Genomic DNA, 19,485 nt, shown 5'->3' on the forward strand with positions numbered 1-19,485 from the left:
CTTCGTCCTTTGGCGGAGAGGCCTGTGTCATCCGCAAACAAAGATTTTTGACATCCCTGAGGGAACTCAGGTAAGTCAGATGTGAAAATATTGTATAATATTGGTCCCAAAATGCTGCCTTGGGGAACACCAGCTCTTACAGGAAGTCTTTCAGATCTGGAGTTCTGATAATTAACCTGAAGTGTACGATTTGACAGATAACTTTGAATTATTCTAATAATGTATGTTGGAAAATTAAAATTTTTCAATTTTACAATCAAACCTTCATGCCAAACACTGTCGAATGCTTTTTCTATGTCTAGAAGAGCAAGACCAGTAAAGTAGCCTTCAGATTTGTTGGAACGGATCAAATTTGTTACACGTAAAAGTTGATGAGTGGTCGAATGTCCATGGCGGAATCCGAACTGTTCATTGGCAAAAATTGAATTCTCGTTGATGTGGGCCATCATTCTGTTCAAAATAACCTTTTCAAAAAGTTTACTGATGGAGGAAAGCAAACTGATTGGACGATAGCTAGAAGCTTCTGCAGGATTTTTGTCTGGTTTTAAAATTGGAACAACCTTAGCATTTTTCCATTTGTCAGGAAAATATGCTAATTGAAAACATTTGTTAAATATATCAACTAAAAATGATAAGCTACTTTCTGGAAGTTTCTTGATGAGGATGTAGAAAATTCCATCATCGCCAGGAGCTTTCATATTTTTGAATTTTTTAATAATAGTTCTCACTTCTTCCAAATCAGTCTCCCAGGCATTTTCGAAAACGTTCTCTTGATTGAGAATATTTTCGAACTCCTGAGTAACTTCATTTTCAATTGGACTAGTAAGTCCTAAATTAAAATTGTGCGCACTTTCAAACTGCATAGCAAGTTTTTGAGCTTTTTCGCAATTAGTTAGTAATAATTTGTTTTCTTCTTTCAATGCCGGTATTGGTTTCTGAGGTTTTTTCAAGATTTTAGATAATTTCCAAAAGGGCTTAGAGCCAGGGTCCAATTGAGAAATTTTATTTTCAAAATTTTTGTTTCTTAATTGAGCAAAACGTTTCTTGATTTCTTTCTGCAAATCCTGCCATATAATTTTCATAGCAGGATCACGAGTGCGTTGAAATTGCCTTCTCCTCACGTTTTTAAGACGGATCAAGAGTTTAAGATCATCGTCTATAATCACGGATTCAAATTTTACTTCACATTTTGGAATTGCAATGTTTCTGGCTTCAACAATGGAATTTGTTAAAGTTTCAAGAGCATTGTCAATATCAATTTTAGTTTCTAAAGAAATGTTAACATCAAGATTAGAGTCAACATACGTTTCATATATATTCCAGTCGGCTCGTAAATAATTGAAAGTGGAGCTGATAGGATTGAGAATCGCTTCATGCGATATTTGAAATGTAACAGGGACATGATCAGAATCAAAATCAGCATGAGTAACTAATTGGCTACAAAGATGACTAGAGTCGGTTAAGACCAAGTCAATCGTAGATGGATTTCTAGAAGAGGAAAAACATGTAGGGCTATCAGGGTATTGAATTGAGAAATATCCTGAAGAGCACTCATCAAATAAAATTCTGCCGTTGGAATTACTTTGAGAATTATTCCATGACCGATGTTTGGCATTAAAGTCACCAATGACAAAAAATTTTGACTTATTGCGAGTTAATTTTCGCAAGTCAGTTTGAAGCCAATTAACTTGCTGTCCAGAGCATTGAAAAGGCAAATAGGCAGCTATGAAAGTATATTTACCAAACTGTGTTTCAACAGAAACACCCAAAGTTTCAAAAACTTTAGTTTCAAATGACGAAAACAGTTGATGTTTTATACGCCTATGAATGATGATTGCAACTCCCCCACATGCCCCATCAAGTCGATCATTACGATAAACAAAAAAGTTAGGATCTTTTTTAAATTTGGATCCAGGTTTTAAATAAGTTTCGGTAATAACTGCCATATGCACGTTATTAGCTGTAAGAAAATTAAACAGCTCGTCCTCTTTACCATTCAGAGAACGAGCATTCCAATTTAAAATATTTAAATTATTATTTGGATCCATTAGAAAAACGTAATCCAATAACAATTTGATTTGTAAATTTTACACCTACTTGGACTGCTTCAGTCATAGTGGTGGCTTTGAACATTGCATCAATCATTAGATTCAATTGTTCAGTTAGAAAATTAAAATCAGAGGCAGACATATCATCTGATGATTTCCCATTGGAATTTTCGGTAGACTACATTCAATTAATTCTACTTTACGTGCTGCCATGCACTTCCGACTGAAGCCTACGGATGTAAGCTTTTCTACGGAAGCGTTCCCTTCCGCAAGATCCCTCCCTGTGTTCCTTACAAATCCCATCAAAAAAAGCCAGAAACCAGTCATCCAGTAAATGACCGTTCGTAAAGCCATGGAGCCCCATATTTATAGTACCGTAAATCAGGGTATCATTGATTAGTGGGGTAAAAGTCGAAAAAGGTTCAAATGACCATTTTTATTTGTTAACAACTCTAATGTATGAATTTTATGTTGTTGAGGTAAAAAAAGCTTAAGCCAAAATTTATTTTAGACGAAAAATATCAACTTAGTGAAATACATACTACATTAGTCACGAAAATATTCGTAGCCTGAAAATTATTATTTTTGCTAAAATCGAATCGCCGAAAACGATTGCGATGTCCAATTTTTGAAAAGTTTGCCTACCTTTAGGCGTATTCTGCGTTTCATGGTGTTTTCGCTTTTAAATAACTGAGCACCGACATTTCAAAAGGGCGTAACTGGTTTTGTAAACAACAAGGTGCAAAATACAGTACTTGTTTTAAACATATAAAATTTGCCATAGTTGCATTTTCTACGAAATTTTGAAGAAATGTAATAAAAAAATGGTCAATGTTACCACGAAATACGGTTCTCGAGCCTCGGACAACAGACCTCTCGGTCAGCACAGACCGATTTCGTCGCCGTTCTCTCTCGTAGATTTTAATTGTGTAATTTTGCTTAAAACAATACCTGCACACCGGGGCTGACCTTAATCCGGCCGTAAATTGCTGAGCCAGAAGTTGAGCCTACACACTCAAACTCTCCTCCGGCCGGACAGCGTTCCTCCGTTCGAAGCTTGCTGCTAATTCGTGATTGTCTTACTTGATTCTGCTCACTTGTGCGGTGTTTCAGTTTCGTTTCCGAAAAGAAGCCTATGGGAGCTTTAGCTTCTCACACAAAAGCGGCTTCAGACTGTGGTAACATAGTATAGTTATAATGTTGGCTTAAGAGGTACGAGAAGTAGAGGAACGGAGGGCTCTTGAGACGTCGTGAATCCAGTTTGCCAAGCTGCATGCATGGGGATACACAGACCTGTGTGACGGCAGAGTTTCCCGTACGAAACAGGTGAGTCATCGTCGTCCCTAGCCTTCCCATTCGCACGCTCTCATCGTTGGTAATTCACTTTGGTAGAGGTGCGCTGCACACGTCCTGCTGGCTGCATGCGGTGGTGAATGTAATGTGACCTCTTGCTGAGGTTACTACTAATCACAAGAATGCCATATGGCTAGGCAGGGGGTTGCTTGATTGCTAGGGTGGGATTTCATTGTGAAATTTGGTATCTATGGATGAAATACGAGGGTATTATGATTTTATTGGCCTAATAAAAGGCAGAATAATTTAGAACTCCCAAATTTAAATTCGGATTTCAATTATTGACCTGAAAACTATATGAAAACCATTGTACATATGGTTTATATACTATTGTGATTTATTGGATTTATGGAACATCGTTTAGTTATTAATATCGTTTTAGGCAAACATCTCAATAAGATTTTGAATTGAATTGCATGAAAATATAGCTTACGTCGTTTATTGTTTGAAAACCATAGCATGTATGGTCCCTCAATTATTAACTACCATTTCTTTTATAATTATATAAACGACTTATTTTTTAAATAATTCGCTTAAGAATCCTTAACAGGATTCGCTATATAATCTTGAATAGTATTCACTTCAAAATCCTGAACAGGATTCACTTCAGATCTTGGAGAGGATTTATCTCACACCTCAGAACCCTGAGCAGATTTCTCCTCAGAATCCTGAGCAGGATTCTCATCAAAATCCTGTTCAGGACTTTCTTCAGAATCTTGTTCAGGATTCTCCTCGGATTCTAAGCAGAATTCTCCTCACAATCCTCAGTAGGATTCTCCTCTAAATCCTTAGCAGGATTCTCCTCTGAATCCTGAGCAGGATTCTCTTAAGAATCCTGAGCAGGGTTCTCCTCATAATCCTGTTGAGGATTCTCCTCAAAATCCTGAGCAGGATTCTCTTCACAATCCTGAGAATGATTTTCTTTAGAATCCTTAGCAGGATACTCCTCAGAATCCTGTGCAGGTTTCTTCTCAGAATCCTGTACAGGTTTCTTCTCAGAATCCTGAGCAGGATTCGTCTCAGAATCCTGAGCAAGATTTTCCTCTGAATCCTTTTGAGAATTCTGAGAAGAATCGTCAACATGATTCAGATGAGAACCCTGCTCAGGATTCCGAGGAGTGAGCAAATCCTCTCCAAGATCTGGAGCGAATCCTGTTTAGGATTCTGAAGCGAATCCTATTCAAGATTATATAGATTCTCCTCAGAACCCTGAACAGGATTCTCCTCAGAATTCTGAGCAGGATTCTTTTCAGAATCATGATTCTCTGCAGAACCCTGTTCAGAATGCTCTTCAGAGTCCTGTTCAGGATTCTCATCAAAATCCTTTTCAGGATTCTCTTCAGAATCCTGTTCAGGATTCTCCTCAGAATTCTGAGTAGGATTCTCCTCTGAATTCTGAGCAGGATTCTCTTCAGAATCCTGAGCAGGGTTCTCCTCATAATCCTGTTGAGGATTCTCCTCAAAATCCTGAGCAGGATTCTCTTCAGAATCCTGAGAATGATTTTCTTTAGAATCCTCAGCAGGATACTCCTCAGAATCCTGTGCAGGTTTCTTCTCAGAATCCTATACAGGTTTCTTCACAGAATCCTGAGCAGGATTTGCCTCAGAATCCTGAGCAAGATTTTCCTCTGAATCCTTTTGAGAATTCTGAGAAGAATCGTCAACATGATTCAGATGAGAACCCTGCTCAGGATTCTGAGGAGTGAGCAAATCCTCTCCAAGATCTGGAGCGGATCCTGTTTAGGATTCTGAAGCGAATCCTATTCAAGATTATTATAGAATTATATAGATTCTCCTCAGAACCCTTAACAGGATTCTCCTCAGAATTCTGAGCAGGATTCTCTTCAGAATCATGATTCTCTGCAGAACCCTGTTCAGAATGCTCTTCAGAATCCTGTTCAGGATTCTCATCAAAATCCTTTTCAGGATTCTCATCAAAATCCTTTTCAGGATTCTCTTCAGAATCCTGTTCAGGATCAGTAAGATTCTCCTCTGAATTCTGAGCAGGATTCTCCTCAGAATCCTGAGTAAGATTCTCCTCTAAATCCTTAGCAGGATTCTCCTCTGAAACCTGGGCAAGATTCTCCTCTGAATCCTGGGCAAGATTCTCCTCAGAATCCTGAACAGGATTCTCCTCAGAATGTTGAATAGGACTCTCCTCAGAATCCTGTGCAGGACTCTCACCAGAATCCTAAGCAGGACTCTCCTCAGAACCCTGAGCAGGATTCTCCTCAGAATCCTGAGCAGGATTCTCCTCAGAATCCTGAGCAGGATTCTCCTCAGAATCCTGAGCAGGATTCTCCTCAGAATCCTGAGCAGGATTCTCCTCAGAATCCTGAGCAGGATTCTCCTCAGAATCCTGAGCAGGATTCTCCTCAGAATCCTGTGAAGTATTATCCTCAGAATCCTGAACAGGATTATCCTCATAATGATTCTTCTCTGAATCCTGAGCAGGATTCCCCTCAGAATCTTGAGCAAGATTTTCCTCAGGATTCTCCTCAGAATCCTGAACAGGATTCCACTCTAAATCCTAAGCAGAATTTTATTCTGAATCCTGAATAGGATTCTCCTCAGAATCCTGAGCAGAATCTGCCTCAAAATCTTGAGCAGGATTATCCCCAGAATCCTGAGCAGGTTTCTCCTCAGAATCCTGAGCAGGATTCTCCTCAGTATTCTAAGCAATTTTTGTCTAAGAATCCAGAACAGGATTTTTCTCAGGATCCTCAACAGGATTCTCCTCAGAATCCCAAACATGATTTTCATTAGAATCATAGTCATTATTCTTATTAGAATCCCGGATAGAATTCTTATCAGAATACAAAAGCAACGAGACAAATTTAGGATTATACCAGCAATTGTACTCTAGCGATATTTGATACATGACACTCTCCTTACGATCCTAGTTTTCGTCGAGAAATGTGGTCGTATGGTAGCACTTGTGGGAGATTTTCTAACCTCTTACGACATTGATGTTGCCAGAACTGCAAAAGTTAAAGTCATATAAATCATGGGTAGGACAATCTTTTGACTGTCACAATTGCAATTTTTGTGCGTAGGACATGTCCTACCTGCTTTTCGTGCCTCTGGTTCAAATGCATGATTTTATGAATTTATTGGACTAATAAAAGACATAACAATTTATAAGATCTAAATTTCAATTCAATTTCAGTTATTTAGCTGAATATTATATAAAAACCATTGTACATATGGTTGCAATCTTTGGTGAACTATCAGGTCAATTGGTCAGTTATTATTGTCATTTTAGGTTATAATTCCAATAAGACTCAAGATTAGAATTACCATATTCTAAAAAATCGCATGAGATTATAAATTCCATCTTTTATTGTTTGAAAACCATAGCCTGTATGGTTTCTATATTATCAACTATCATTCCTATTATTAAGGTATCAACCACCCATACTTGAAGCTTTTTATATATTTTTGAACCACCTACATCCACTCTTGAGGCTCGATGCAAAATCAACGAGACAACTTTGGGATTATACCAGCAATAGTTCCCTAGCGTAATCCGACACATGCCACCCTACCGCCACGACCCTAGTTGAACAGCGTGCAAACTTTTGCAAAACTTGGGGCTCCTCGAATAACCTTCTCCGCATCTTGTCGTGGTCGTCGTCGTCGTCATACCCCAGTTCTCACCACACCAAGAAGGAGCCCCTGAGAATGCTCGTGCTGCACACAAATATCTTGCCCGGCTGCGTTGATGGTTATAATGCCAAGAGTAAACAATTCGATACCTCGTCCGAACCAGTTGTTGAGCACTTCGCATGTGAGTTTGATGCTTCTCCCCGGCATTTCACTTCTTCGTCGACGCCTTCAGAGCCTTTCGACACATCATCGGCCTTCCCGAATAGGGCGGAATAGCAAAATTATAACACAATTATATCAACTGTTGATGTTTATAGCATGGTTTTATTCAGATACGCGTATGAAATGTGATCTGCAAAATTAAAATTTATTTCTGCTGGAATTTACAGCTACAGTCGACATAGGATGGATTCAACCCGACATTGAGTCGACATTGACTTGGCATTGATCTAATTACATTTTGATCATCGACCCGTCTTTAACCCAATGTCAACCTGACATAGGTCCGACATCGGGTACAATTTATCCCGACTTGGACCAGACATCTGGTAGGCGCATTAGTTCGGGTTCAGCCCATACATTTCCTTTGTGAAGCGCACGATCGTCTAAAGCGGTGGACAGACATGCTGAGGAGAGAAGGTAAAGACTTCTGAATCAGAAATAGTTGTAAAAATGTAGCACTGCTTTGATTCTCATCAGTCCTTTACCCATGTGCGTTGATAGCCTCATTGGTAGAGGCAATGTTAAACATTTCACAAACCCGAGTTAAAATTCCGTCTAGGTCCGATTTTTTAAAGTCATATTTTTTTAACTATTATGATATTAAAAAAATAGAAAAAAAAACACTCTAAAAACTAATACATCAAGAAGAGTTAAAAGTTACCCAAATTAGTCGTTACCCAATGTTTTATAATCAACCAACTGTATTATAATTTTGAAATCATCGTACCAATATTTGTAATAAATTTGTTAGTGTTTTTTTTAAATTCGTTATTTTAATACTTATTTAATATTGTTTTGCTCTCATGTTCGGGTACCTCCCCTCGACAACTCCTTGGCTTACAGTTTGGACAAGGTAAGGTACGGTAAAGATGTCGACGATGAAATCGGACCGTTTGGAGAATGCAAAAATTTTCACATAATACTGTTGGCTTGTTGTTCGCCTTGTTCACCTGCCTTTCCTCCACCATCGGCATCCACCTTTTAGGACCATACCCCGAGTACATCATCATTATTTGAATTGAACATCGCCAACGTTTGGAATTACGGTGAATGACGAAGGGGGAGCAGGCAAAAATCATAACATCGAGAGTAACTTTTTTCGCAATCATCACATACTCCGACGACCTGAGGAAAAAGGGTAGCGCATACACGTGCTCGAGTAAGCAGAGCATGGTTTTCCATATCTGGTTTTGAGCAGCACCGATTTTGCGTTTTGTTTTATTTGTGCAGTGAGTTTTTGTTTGTAAACAACTGGCGAAGAACTGCAAGACAAGCATCCTTTTGGCGGAGGATTACGCCTTGTTATCTTGGTTCGAATTTAATGATGCAACTTTTCGTGGAAGATTTTTGGGTGGGCAAAAACATTTCAACGTAATGCTACGAAACAAAAAAGATGAGATCATTTATCGAACACAAGTCCAATTAGGGACAACGAAGATCTAGCGGAGATTGATGCGAAGACGCATTTGGAACCTCTCTGCAATTCACCGTTCAATCGACCGTCCAAATAAAACATGTCTACACACGGGTTTGCGCAAACGATCCTGATGGCATAGATCGAATTCGCAAAACACTGGAAAGCACATACAAAAACCGAGAATAAAAAATAATTCCGGCGACGCACAAACCGAACTCGCTTGCTTGTGCTTTCGATACACATTGCCCAGCAAAAACGAAGACCGAGAATTCCGGCGACGTGCAAACCGAACTCGCTTGCTTAGGCTTTCGAAACACACTGCCAAGCAAAAACGAAGACCGAGAATTCCGGCGACGCGCAAACCGAACTCACTTGCTTATGCTTTCGATACACACTGCCCAGCAAAAGCGAAGACCGAGAATTCCGGCGACGCGCAAACCGAACTCGCTTGCTTGTGCTTTAGAAACACACTGCCCAGCAAAAACGAAAACCGAGAATTCCGGCGACGCACAAATAGACCTCGCTTGCTTGTGCTTTCGAAACACACTGCCAAGCAAAAACGAAGACCAAGAATTCCGGCGACGCACAAACCGGCCTCGCTTGCTTGGACTTTCGATACACACTCTTTTTTGTAAATGATAAAAATATGTAACAAGTTATCTTAGTCTGGATTCATGTCGCTGCTTTAGATAACATCCCTATTTTTGAAGTTTTGCGATAGAACTATACAAATTCTTTTTTTTTTAATTAGAAACAAGATGATATCCTTAAGGTGTTCATTTTACCATCCCTTCCCCTGCGGATATCTCAGTAGTGGCGTATTTGGCAAAGTTGTTCAGTAGCTCAAGGGCTATCATTATTTATAGATGGCTATAGATTCGAATTTGGATTTAGTTTGGGGTTTAGAATTAGTTTTGGATTCAATTTTGGATTTGGCTTTGAATTTTAATTAGGATTTTAGTCTTTGGATTGGTTTTCGATTTTCCTTTAGATTTGGCTTCAGTTTGGCTTCAAAATTGACTTCGGATTTGTTTCCGGACTTCTCTTTTTTATGGGAAAACTGATGGAAATATTTTGAAACTTGTGATAGAAATTCTTTGAACCTTCCTTAGCCGAGTGATTAGAGTACGAGGCTACAAGGCAAAGCCATACTGAAGGTGTCTGGGTTCGATTCCCGGTCGGTCCAGGATCTTTTCGCAATGGAAATTTCCTCGACGGGCATAGAGTATAATCGTACTTGCCACACGATGCGAATGCGAAAATGGCAACTTTGGCAAAGAAAGCTCTCAGTTAATAACTTTAGAAGTGCTCATAAAAACAGTAAGTTGAGGAGCAAGTTCTATCCCAGTGGGGACGTAAATGCCAAGATGACAATAGAAATTCATAAGATGGAAAAGCTTTGGGATTCGGGATTTTTTTTATTTCTGATAGAAATATAAGAGGATGTCTGGTGGACTTTTGAGATCTCGGATGGAAATCTGCAGGGAATTTTGATCTAGCTCTTTTGTTGCAATATCTAAAATCCTTTGTGATTTGTAATGAAAATCAGATTGAACATTTCAAATGGAATTCTTTTGCACTCCTTAAAGGAAATCTTTTCAAATTTCCATGAAAAATCCTTTGAAACTTAAATTTAAGATTTCTGATGAGAATCCTTCAGGATCTCTGAGGATAATTCTTGTGAATTTCGGGAAAAATACGTAATTACGTGATTTCTAATGGAAAGCCTTTGGGCATTTTTGATAAAAAATGCATTGAGATTATTATTCCAAAATTAAAGTAAATCAGTATTGTTCTAACGATTTTTCGTTTACCGTGATTGCCAGAAGGAATATACTATCGAAATATGGTTTTAGATTTTTTTTAAGTGGTTTATAAACTTTGGGCAAAGTTTTGAAACACAAGAATGACTAAATTTAGAGTTACGCCCTTTCTGAGACACAACCACCACACTAATTTTAAATAGACTAAGGAGTTAGAATATTTTAACCAAGTTCGATGTCTGTTAACGACAAACTGCTCTTACATTCCGCAAAAGTTTTCCACGATTATCTTATTTTCCATAGGCTCAAATGCAACAAAACATTACGGAGCCAATTTCAAAATTATTGTGAATCGTGAGATAATGTTTATGACAGAATTATCTGGATAACTTGGTGAACTTGAACACTCACATTGAACATTTTTATCTTTACTTGCTTCAAAGAATTCTTCAGAAACTTTAGCTTAGGATTGTGTGCTACTGACCGTCCTTCTTTGTTGCTTCTTTCTTTCTGATATTGATCTTTTTGACCGAGTCTAACCCTGTTGACAGTGAACCTTAAGCAATATAATTTCAGTGTAAGGCATGTGTGAACGAAAATTGAATGTAGAGAAATAAGTAAAACTTGAAAGAATGAAAAGTAGGATTTATTCAATATTGTTTGTTTTTTTTTTTGTTCAATCAAAATCGTGATACAGTATTCCATGCCTTATAGATTTAACTCATACAAGACGTTTCGAAATTCACGGATTACGGTAAAATAATTTAAGCAAGTATTGTCATAATTCTATAGAATTTTTTACGATAATCCAATGGAATTTATTATGGAATTGCTTGGGAATTTATGGTGGAAATCATTTAGATTTTTTCAAAAAAAAATCCTTTGATATTTCTGATGGAAATCTTTTGGGATTTCTAATGGAAATCTTTTAAGATTGTTGACAAAAATCTGTAACGGATTTCTTAAAATATCTTTGAGAAAAAAATATTTGAGTAAAAATTTTGGGATTTCTATTTTAAATCATTTTTTTTCAGTTTTTTTAAATTTTCATTGGAAATCTATTGATATTTCCCAAGGAAATCTATTACATATTTTTTTAATTTCAAAAATACATTCATTGCGATTTCTGTTGGAATTTTTTTAAGAATGTGGTTGTACATCCTACCAGATTGTCGTAAGAGATACTGCGGGATAGTGATTGGGTAGGTGATGCTCTCTCTATTTTTGACAACATTGGTGGGGAAGAGAGAGAGAATACCGAGAGGGTTGAGAGAATAATCGATAAACTTAAGGCCGCACGGGACGTCATCATAATCACCCTATCCATTTCAAGAAGCAAATCCCAAGAACCACTCCATATATCGATGCGAAAATGTATCACTATGATTCTATATAAGTAGTGCACAACTCAATAAATTTTCAGCTTCATCGGTTCACTAAAACTCGAGATTTTCTTCCAAAAAGTTTTGATGATAATTGTTAGAGTGAGACGAAAGATAGCGAAAATAACACGGTCTCCCGTGTCCCCTTAATTTTGGGTAAAGTCAACTCAAAAAATAAGGAAAACTGTTTTTTCCGAGTAAGTTCGAGTTTTTAGCGTAAAAGAATGACTTTCGTTTGTTTTCAAGGAGTTTTGCGAAAAGGTGGGGTTTATCCGTGGTTCTTCTGGGATGACGGAAACCATAGTCTGACGCCCTTTTGGAATCCAAGATGGCGTCTTCCAGTTTGGGAAAACCACTTGAAACCCATGCAATATGGGTATTTTTAAAACGGGAACAATGAGTAGATTATGGAAATCGATGTCTAGCGCCTAGAAATCCAAGATTACGATTTCCGGATTTTAAAAGTCACTTGGAACCCCTCCAATATGGGTATTTTTGGAAAGGGAGTGACGAGTAGATGCCGAAAATCGCTATCTGACGCCATTTTGTATCCCAATATGACGACTTTCGATTTGTGAAAACCACTTGAAATCAATCCAATATGGGTAATTTTGGAACGACGTCGATGAGTAGAAGGCGTCTCGTAAATACCCATATTGCATGGTTGTTAAGTGATTTTCACAAACCAATAGAAATCTTTCAGGATTCCCTAAAGAAATCTATTGGTATCTTTTAAAATTTTCGTTGAAAAACTTTTTATATTTTAGATTAAAATGAAGTGAGGGTTTTATGCAAATTGTTCGAAATTTATAATTAAAATCATATGGATTTTTGATAAAAAAAAGCTTTTAAAATTCAAAATGGCAATTTTTTGGGATCTGAAAAAAGGCGACAATCTTTTGGAATTTCCAGTAGACATTTTTGACAATGATGGATATTCAGTTAAATTTTCGGTGGAAATCCTTGGGATTGAAATTTGATTAATTTGGATTTCAGTTTGAGTTGGATTTGTATTAGATTTAAATTAATAAAACACAAATTTTTTATTGAACCTATTATAGTTGAAAAATGTGTTGCTCTTGGGGTTCAACATGATGCCAACCCAAATTCTAGAAAAAGCACCACGGTCCAATCAATCAGGAGAACAAACAAACAAACACTTTGTAACCGGAAGCCCAATCCACTGCCAGCTGGTTCCATTCTCACCGACTAACTGGAGGTCACCAACTGGTCGAAACCAACAAATTAATTAACTAAATTGACACTCGCATCTGCCAAACTTCCTCCCTGTCCTAGTTCGAACCTCATCATACAAACAGTGATTGCCACGCTCCAGCCGGGTTCGATTTGACCGGAACGTACCTAGAGTATCGAATTAATTAAAAATGCAAATTTCATTAAAATTAAAAACAAACAAATCCTGTGTCAAGTGACCAACCACAGCTGATGTCCGATGATGGCGCTGTTCTCAGTTCATCGTTCACTACCTTGTGGAAAAAACGAGCTTTATCAAAACAATCACTCGAGCGACTATGATGACACCGAAGAATACTCCACTTTTTTTTCACTCGGTCTGCTATCGTGCACCATAATCGCGAATGCGCCTTTAATTATGTGACAATCGCTCCCTGGACAGCTCCACCTCTGTGTCAATCAGCGAACCAAACCGCCAATAATCAATCTCCGTTAGCCGACGCGGAGTATCGATCGGGTTCATGATTAAATTTATACAAATTTTATGTACAATGTGTGTCTACGCCGTGGTTTCGAGTTGATTTTTTTGTTCGATCGGTCAACGTCCCGGCAATATTTAAAATTCATAGAATCAAACCATAAAGCGCCATCTGGCTTTGGCGGTGGAAAGCTGCGATGCGTTTCCATGCGTTCATCGGACTGATCAGGAAAAACGCAACCAATTTAAATGCCATTTTCGATTGGGCTGGCAGAAAGAAAAAAACTGTATCGGCCGTACCACATCACGGAATATGAAAAATGAGTTGGGGTATAAAAGCGCAAAACCACGCGCTCGGACAATACATTGTTTGGGGTTTCTGCGGTATGGAAACTCGTTCGCGCTCTGTTTGCTCAGTGAATTTGTCTGTCTAGCCTGAATCTCTTTTGTTTAATAAATATTTATGGCCTATGAATGCCTTGCCTTGCCTCGACTAGAGTGGATGGCATAACTTGGCGTAAAAAGCCGACCCGAAATTGTTCATAAATATGTAAAAGTAGCTACAAAATTGGCGCTTGCTCCCGAAAATCCCCAGCACAGTGCTGCCATCTATCAGTGAGGCGGAGGCGTCGCCAAAAAGAAACATCACGTAATTTCGTTCCCTCCGCCGGTCGCCGCCGCCGCAAAGCACAAAGCAGGCTCATTTCAATCAGATTCCGGCCATTAGTCATGATTATTAATTCATTCTCCGGCATGATGCGATGATGTGGCGGCGGCGCAAGTAAGGATTTTCAGGATTCCTATCCTGAAAGTGGCGCTGCCGGTGGCAAATGCGATATTTCCCCCGGCGAAAGGGAAATTTGGCCCATAAATAAGCCGATTATAATATTTAAACAGGCGCTTCTTCGGGGAGCCCGGCTCTAGGATGGCGGGAAGAAATTTTGCATTTTTTTATTTTTCAGGGTGAAGCCGAGAGGTCGATTGGGAAATTAAGGAAGGTTGTTTTGTGCGATTTCAGAAGAGCGATTGGAGCCCAGCTGGGGAATTTTCGGGCCTCGGCGGGGAATTTTGCCTAGATTGGAAAATGAGCTTGTTTCAGCAGATTTTCTCTGTCTTTAATTGAGACAAATTATATCCCATCAAAACGGGTATGATACTCGAAAATTTTAGGGAGTTTGCATATTCTTACTTTCCTTATAGTTCGTTGGAGTTTAGAGTGGAAATTCGTCTACATTCCAGATAAACATTCTTTGGGATTTCCGTGTGAAATTCTTCGATATTTCTGATAAATGTCCTTCATGGTTTCACACAAATACCGCTCGACTTTTCCCATAAAAATCAATACCTTATATCCATCAAGAACTTCTGCTGGAAATCCTCGAGATTTTCCGATTGAAATTTCTCGGTATCTTAGGAAATACTTTGCGATTCTTGTTAGGTAATTTCTGCAGGAAATCTTTTGTTATTATTATAGGAAATGCTTTGAAATTTACACAGACATTCGCGAGAAAATTCTATAGAACTCCGTATAAAATTATTCGGAATTTACGTAGTAATTTATATAAAAAGAAATTTCTATAAAAAAAAACTTCGGCAGTTTCCATGGGTAATCTTTTAGTCGATTTCCGTGAGAAACCCATCACAATTTCCATGAGAAAGTCTTTGTGGAAAAAGATATCCTTCCGGGTTTTGGAAATAAATCCTCTCAGATTTCGTGAGAAAATTGATTTGGGATTCAGAAAGGAATCCTTTTAGATTTCGGGAGGAAATCCGGTCGGATTTCGAAAGAGATCCTGTCGGATTTTGAAAGGAAATCCTGTCGGATTTCGAAAGAGCTCCTGTCAGATTTCGGAAGAAAATCCTTTCGGATTTCGGAAGGAAATCCTTTCGGATTTCGGAAGGAAATCCTTTCGGATTTCGGAAGGAAATCCTTTCGGATTTCGGAAGGAAATCCTTTCGGATTTCGGAAGGAAATCCTTTCGGATTTCGGAAGGAAATCCTTTCGGATTTCGGAAGGAAATCCTTTCGGATTTCGGAAGGAAATCCTTTCGGATTTCGGAAGGAAATCCTTTCGAATTTCGGAAGGAAATCCTTTCGGATTTCGGAAGGAAATCCTTTCGGATTTCGGAAGGAAATCCTTTCGGATTTCGGAAGGAAATCCTTTCGGAATTCGGAAGGAAATCCTTTCGGATTTCGGGAGGAAATCCTTTCGGATTTCGGGAGGAAATCCTTTCGGATTTCGGGAGGAAATCCTTTCGGATTTCGGAAGGAAATCCTTTCGGATTTCGGAAGGAAATCCTTTCGGATTTCGGAAGGAAATCCTTTCGGATTTCGGAAGGAAATCCTTTCGGATTTCGGAAGGAAATCCTTTCGGATTTCGGAAGGAAATCCTTTCGGATTTCGGAAGGAAATCCTTTCGGATTTCGGAAGGAAATCCTTTCGGATTTCGGAAGGAAATCCTTTCGGATTTCGGAAGGAAATCCTTTCGGATTTCGGAAGGAAATCCTTTCGGATTTCGAAAGGAAATCCTTTCGGATTTCGGAAGGAAATCCTTTCGGATTTCGGAAGGAAATCCTTTCGGATTTCGGAAGGAAATCCTTTCGGATTTCGGAAGGAAATCCTTTCGGATTTCGGAAGGAAATCCTTTCGGATTTCGGAAGGAAATCCTTTCGGATTTCGGAAGGAAATCCTTTCGGATTTCGGAAGGAAATCCTTTCGGATTTCGGACGGAAATCCTTTCGGATTTCGGACGGAAATCCTTTCGGATTTCGGAAGGAAATCCTTTCGGATTTCGGAAGGATATCCTTTCGGATTTCGGAAGGAAGTCTTTTCGGATTTCGGAAGGAAATCCTTTCGGATTTCGGAAGGAAATCCTTTCGGATTTCGGCAGGAAATCCTTTCGGATTTCGGAAGGAAATCCTTTCGGATTTCGGAAGGAAATCCTTTCGGATTTCGGAAGGAAATCCTTTCGGATTGGATTTCGGAAGGAAATCCTTTCGGATTTCGGAAGGAAATCCTTTCGGATTTCGGAAGGCAATCCTTTCGGATTTCGGAAGGAAATCCTTTCGGATTTCGGAAGGAAATCCTTTCGGATTTCGGAAGGAAATCCTTTCGGATTTCGGAAGGAAATCCTTTCGGATTTCGGAAGGAAATCCTTTCGGATTTCGGAAGGCAATCCTTTCGGATTTCGGAAGGAAATCCTTTCGGATTTCGGAAGGAAATCCTTTCGGATTTCGGAAGGAAATCCTTTCGGATTTCGGAAGAAAATCCTTTCGGATTTCGGAAGGAAATCCTTTCGGATTTCGGAAGGAAATCCTTTCGGATTTCGGAAGGAAATCCTTTCGGATTTCGGAAGGAAATCCTTTCGGATTTCGGAAGGAAATCCTTTCGGATATCGGCAGGAAATCCTTTCGGATTTCGGAAGGAAATCCTTTCGGATTTCGGAAGGAAATCCTTTCGGATTTCGGAATGAAATCTTTTCGGATTTCGGAAGGAAATCCTTTCGGAATTCGGAAGGAAATCCTTTCGGATTTCGGGAGGAAATCCTTTCGAATTTCGGAAGGAAATCCTTTCGGATTTCGGAAGGAAATCCTTTCGGATTTCGGAAGGAAATCCTTTCGGATTTCGGAAGGAAATCCTTTCGGATTTCGGAAGGAAATCCTTTCGGATTTCGGAAGGAAATCCTTTCGGATTTCGGAAGGAAATCCTTTCGGAATTCGGAAGGAAATCCTTTCGGATTTCGGGAGGAAATCCTTTCGGATTTCGGAAGGAAATCCTTTCGGATTTCGGAAGGAAATCCTTTCGGATTTCGGAAGGAAATCCTTTCGGATTTCGGAAGGAAATCCTTTCGGATTTCGGAAGGAAATCGTTTCGGATTTCGGAAGGAAATCCTTTCGGATTTCGGAAGGATATCCTTTCGGATTTCGGAAGGAAGTCTTTTCGGATTTCGGAAGGAAATCCTTTCGGAATTCGGAAGGAAATCCTTTCGGATTTCGGAAGGAAATCCTTTCGAATTTCGGAAGGAAACCCTATAGGATATCGGAAGGAAACCCTATAGGATATCGGAAGGAAATCTTTTCGGATTTAGGAAGGAAATCCTCTCGGATTTAGAAAGAAAATCCTTTCGGATTTTGGATGGAAAACCTTTCGGACTTCGTAAGAAAATACTTTCGGATTTCAGAATGAAATCCTTTCAGATCTTTCAGATTTCAGAGAAATTACAGATTGCGAAAGGAAATCCTATCAGATTTCAGAAGTAAATCCTTTAAGATTTCTGAAGGAAATCCTTTCGGGGCCCAGATAGCCGTAGCGGTAAACGCGCAGCTATTCAGCAAGACCAAGCTGAGGGTCGTGGGTTCGAATCCCACCGGTCGAGGATCTTTTCGGGTTGGAAATTTTCTCGACTTCCCAGGACATAGAGTATCTTCGTACCTGCCACACGACATACACATGCAAAAATGGTCATTGGCATAGTAAGCTCTCAGTTAATAACTGTGGAAGTGCTTATAAGAGCACTAAGCTGAGAAGCAGGCTCTGTCCCAGTGGGGACGTAACGCCAGAAAGAAGAAGAAGATCCTTTCGGATTTCGAAAAAAAAATCCTTTCGGATTTTGGAAGGAAATCCTTTCGGATTTCGATAGGAAATCCTTTCGGATTTCGGAAGGAAATCCTTTCAGATTCCGAAAGGAAATCCTTTCGAATTTAGGGAGGAAATCCTCTCAGATTTAGAAAGGAAATCCTTTCTGATTTCGAATGGAAAACCTTTCGGATTACGGAAGGAAATCCTTTCGGATTTTGGAAACAAATCCTTTCGAATTTTGGAAACAAATCCTTTCGGATTTCGGAAGGAAATCATTTCGAATTTCGGAAGGAAATCCATTCGGAATTCGGAAGGTAATCCTTTCGAATTACGAAAGAAATCCTTTCGGATCTGGAATGGAATTTCTGAAAGAATCCTTTTGGAATTTTCGAGGGAAATCCTTCGAGGTTTCTGAAGGAAATTGCTGATAAAGAGCTTTTTGGATATCATCCAATGGAAGGTTTGGAATTTAATTAGATGAAAATCCATAGAAATTTTCATGGTAAACCTTTGAAGTTTATGCTTGATTTCTTAATGAAAACCGTTATGATTTTAATAGGATTTTTTTTTGGGATTCCCTTGGGAAATACTTTTGTATTTCCAGTTGATTTGAGATTTGTGATAGAAATCCTTCCATATTTCTGAATGAAATCCTTCTGCTTTACTGAAGGAAATCCATCCGAGTTTTTGAAGGAAATCCTTATGAATTCTTGACGGATTTTTTTCTGAATCTATGGACGTAATACTTACTAATTTCTAAATGATTTTTTTTTCGAATTTTAGAACGAAATTCTTGCGAATTTCTGAATAAAGTCTTCCGAGATTTCTGAAAGAAATCCTCCGAGATTTCTGAGAGATTCCTCTGGTATTTCTGAGAGAAATCACTGGGAATTGTAAGAGTAGCCTTTTGGTATTTCTGTAATAATACCTTGGGAATTCTGAGTAAAATCTGCGAGATTTTTGAGAGATTTTTTTCTGCACTTCTGAGAGTAATCCTTTGAAATTTTAAGAAAATTTTCTCTAGCTTCTTTCGAAAAAAACTTTCGGCATTTCGGAAAGAAAACCTTTAGGATTTCTGACATAAACCTTTTGAAGAGAAAATTGTTTAACAATTTCAGCATGAAATATGTTAGGGTTACTTCTGAAAATCTTTTAAAATTTCTGATGAAAATGCATTGAGAATTTTTATGAAAATTGATTGGGATATCTGATGTAGGTATATCACTTCTGATTTTAAATTTTTAGTTTACATAATTCTTAACACAGAAATGCATTTTTAATTATGTTCTTTCATCTTTTTTCAGATGCAATACGTGTAGCTGCACAAAAAGACAGTCAGTACCTGTAAGTACTTTTAATTGTTTAGTGATTTGTATTTTCTTATCATTTTTTGAAACAAATTTCAGTTTACTCGATTGCGAAATTATTTTTTATTCCATAT

General features: G+C 38.6%; 2 protein-coding genes across 14 annotated transcripts in view; one reads left to right on the forward strand and one right to left on the reverse strand.

The window, feature by feature from the left end:
• LOC5566555 (cation-independent mannose-6-phosphate receptor) overlaps positions 1-19,485 on the reverse strand; it is a 552,122-nt gene that overhangs the window by 396,535 nt on the left and 136,102 nt on the right. The window lies entirely within an intron of this gene.
• The window catches only part of LOC5564186 (protein toll), a 212,489-nt gene that overhangs the window by 138,390 nt on the left and 54,614 nt on the right, over positions 1-19,485 (forward strand). Inside the window, exon 3 of one of the 2 annotated variants that reach the window (XM_021853026.1) lies at positions 19,349-19,388. The exons of the other annotated variant lie outside the window; for it this stretch is intronic. The gene's annotated coding sequence lies outside the window, so the exon portion shown is untranslated. The remainder of the gene's footprint in view (positions 1-19,348; positions 19,389-19,485) is intronic. 2 annotated transcript variants of the gene reach the window in all.

The sequence above is a fragment of the Aedes aegypti genome, chromosome 1, assembly GCF_002204515.2.
Source record: "Aedes aegypti strain LVP_AGWG chromosome 1, AaegL5.0 Primary Assembly, whole genome shotgun sequence".
In the NCBI taxonomy this organism is placed as follows: domain Eukaryota; kingdom Metazoa; phylum Arthropoda; class Insecta; order Diptera; family Culicidae; genus Aedes; species Aedes aegypti.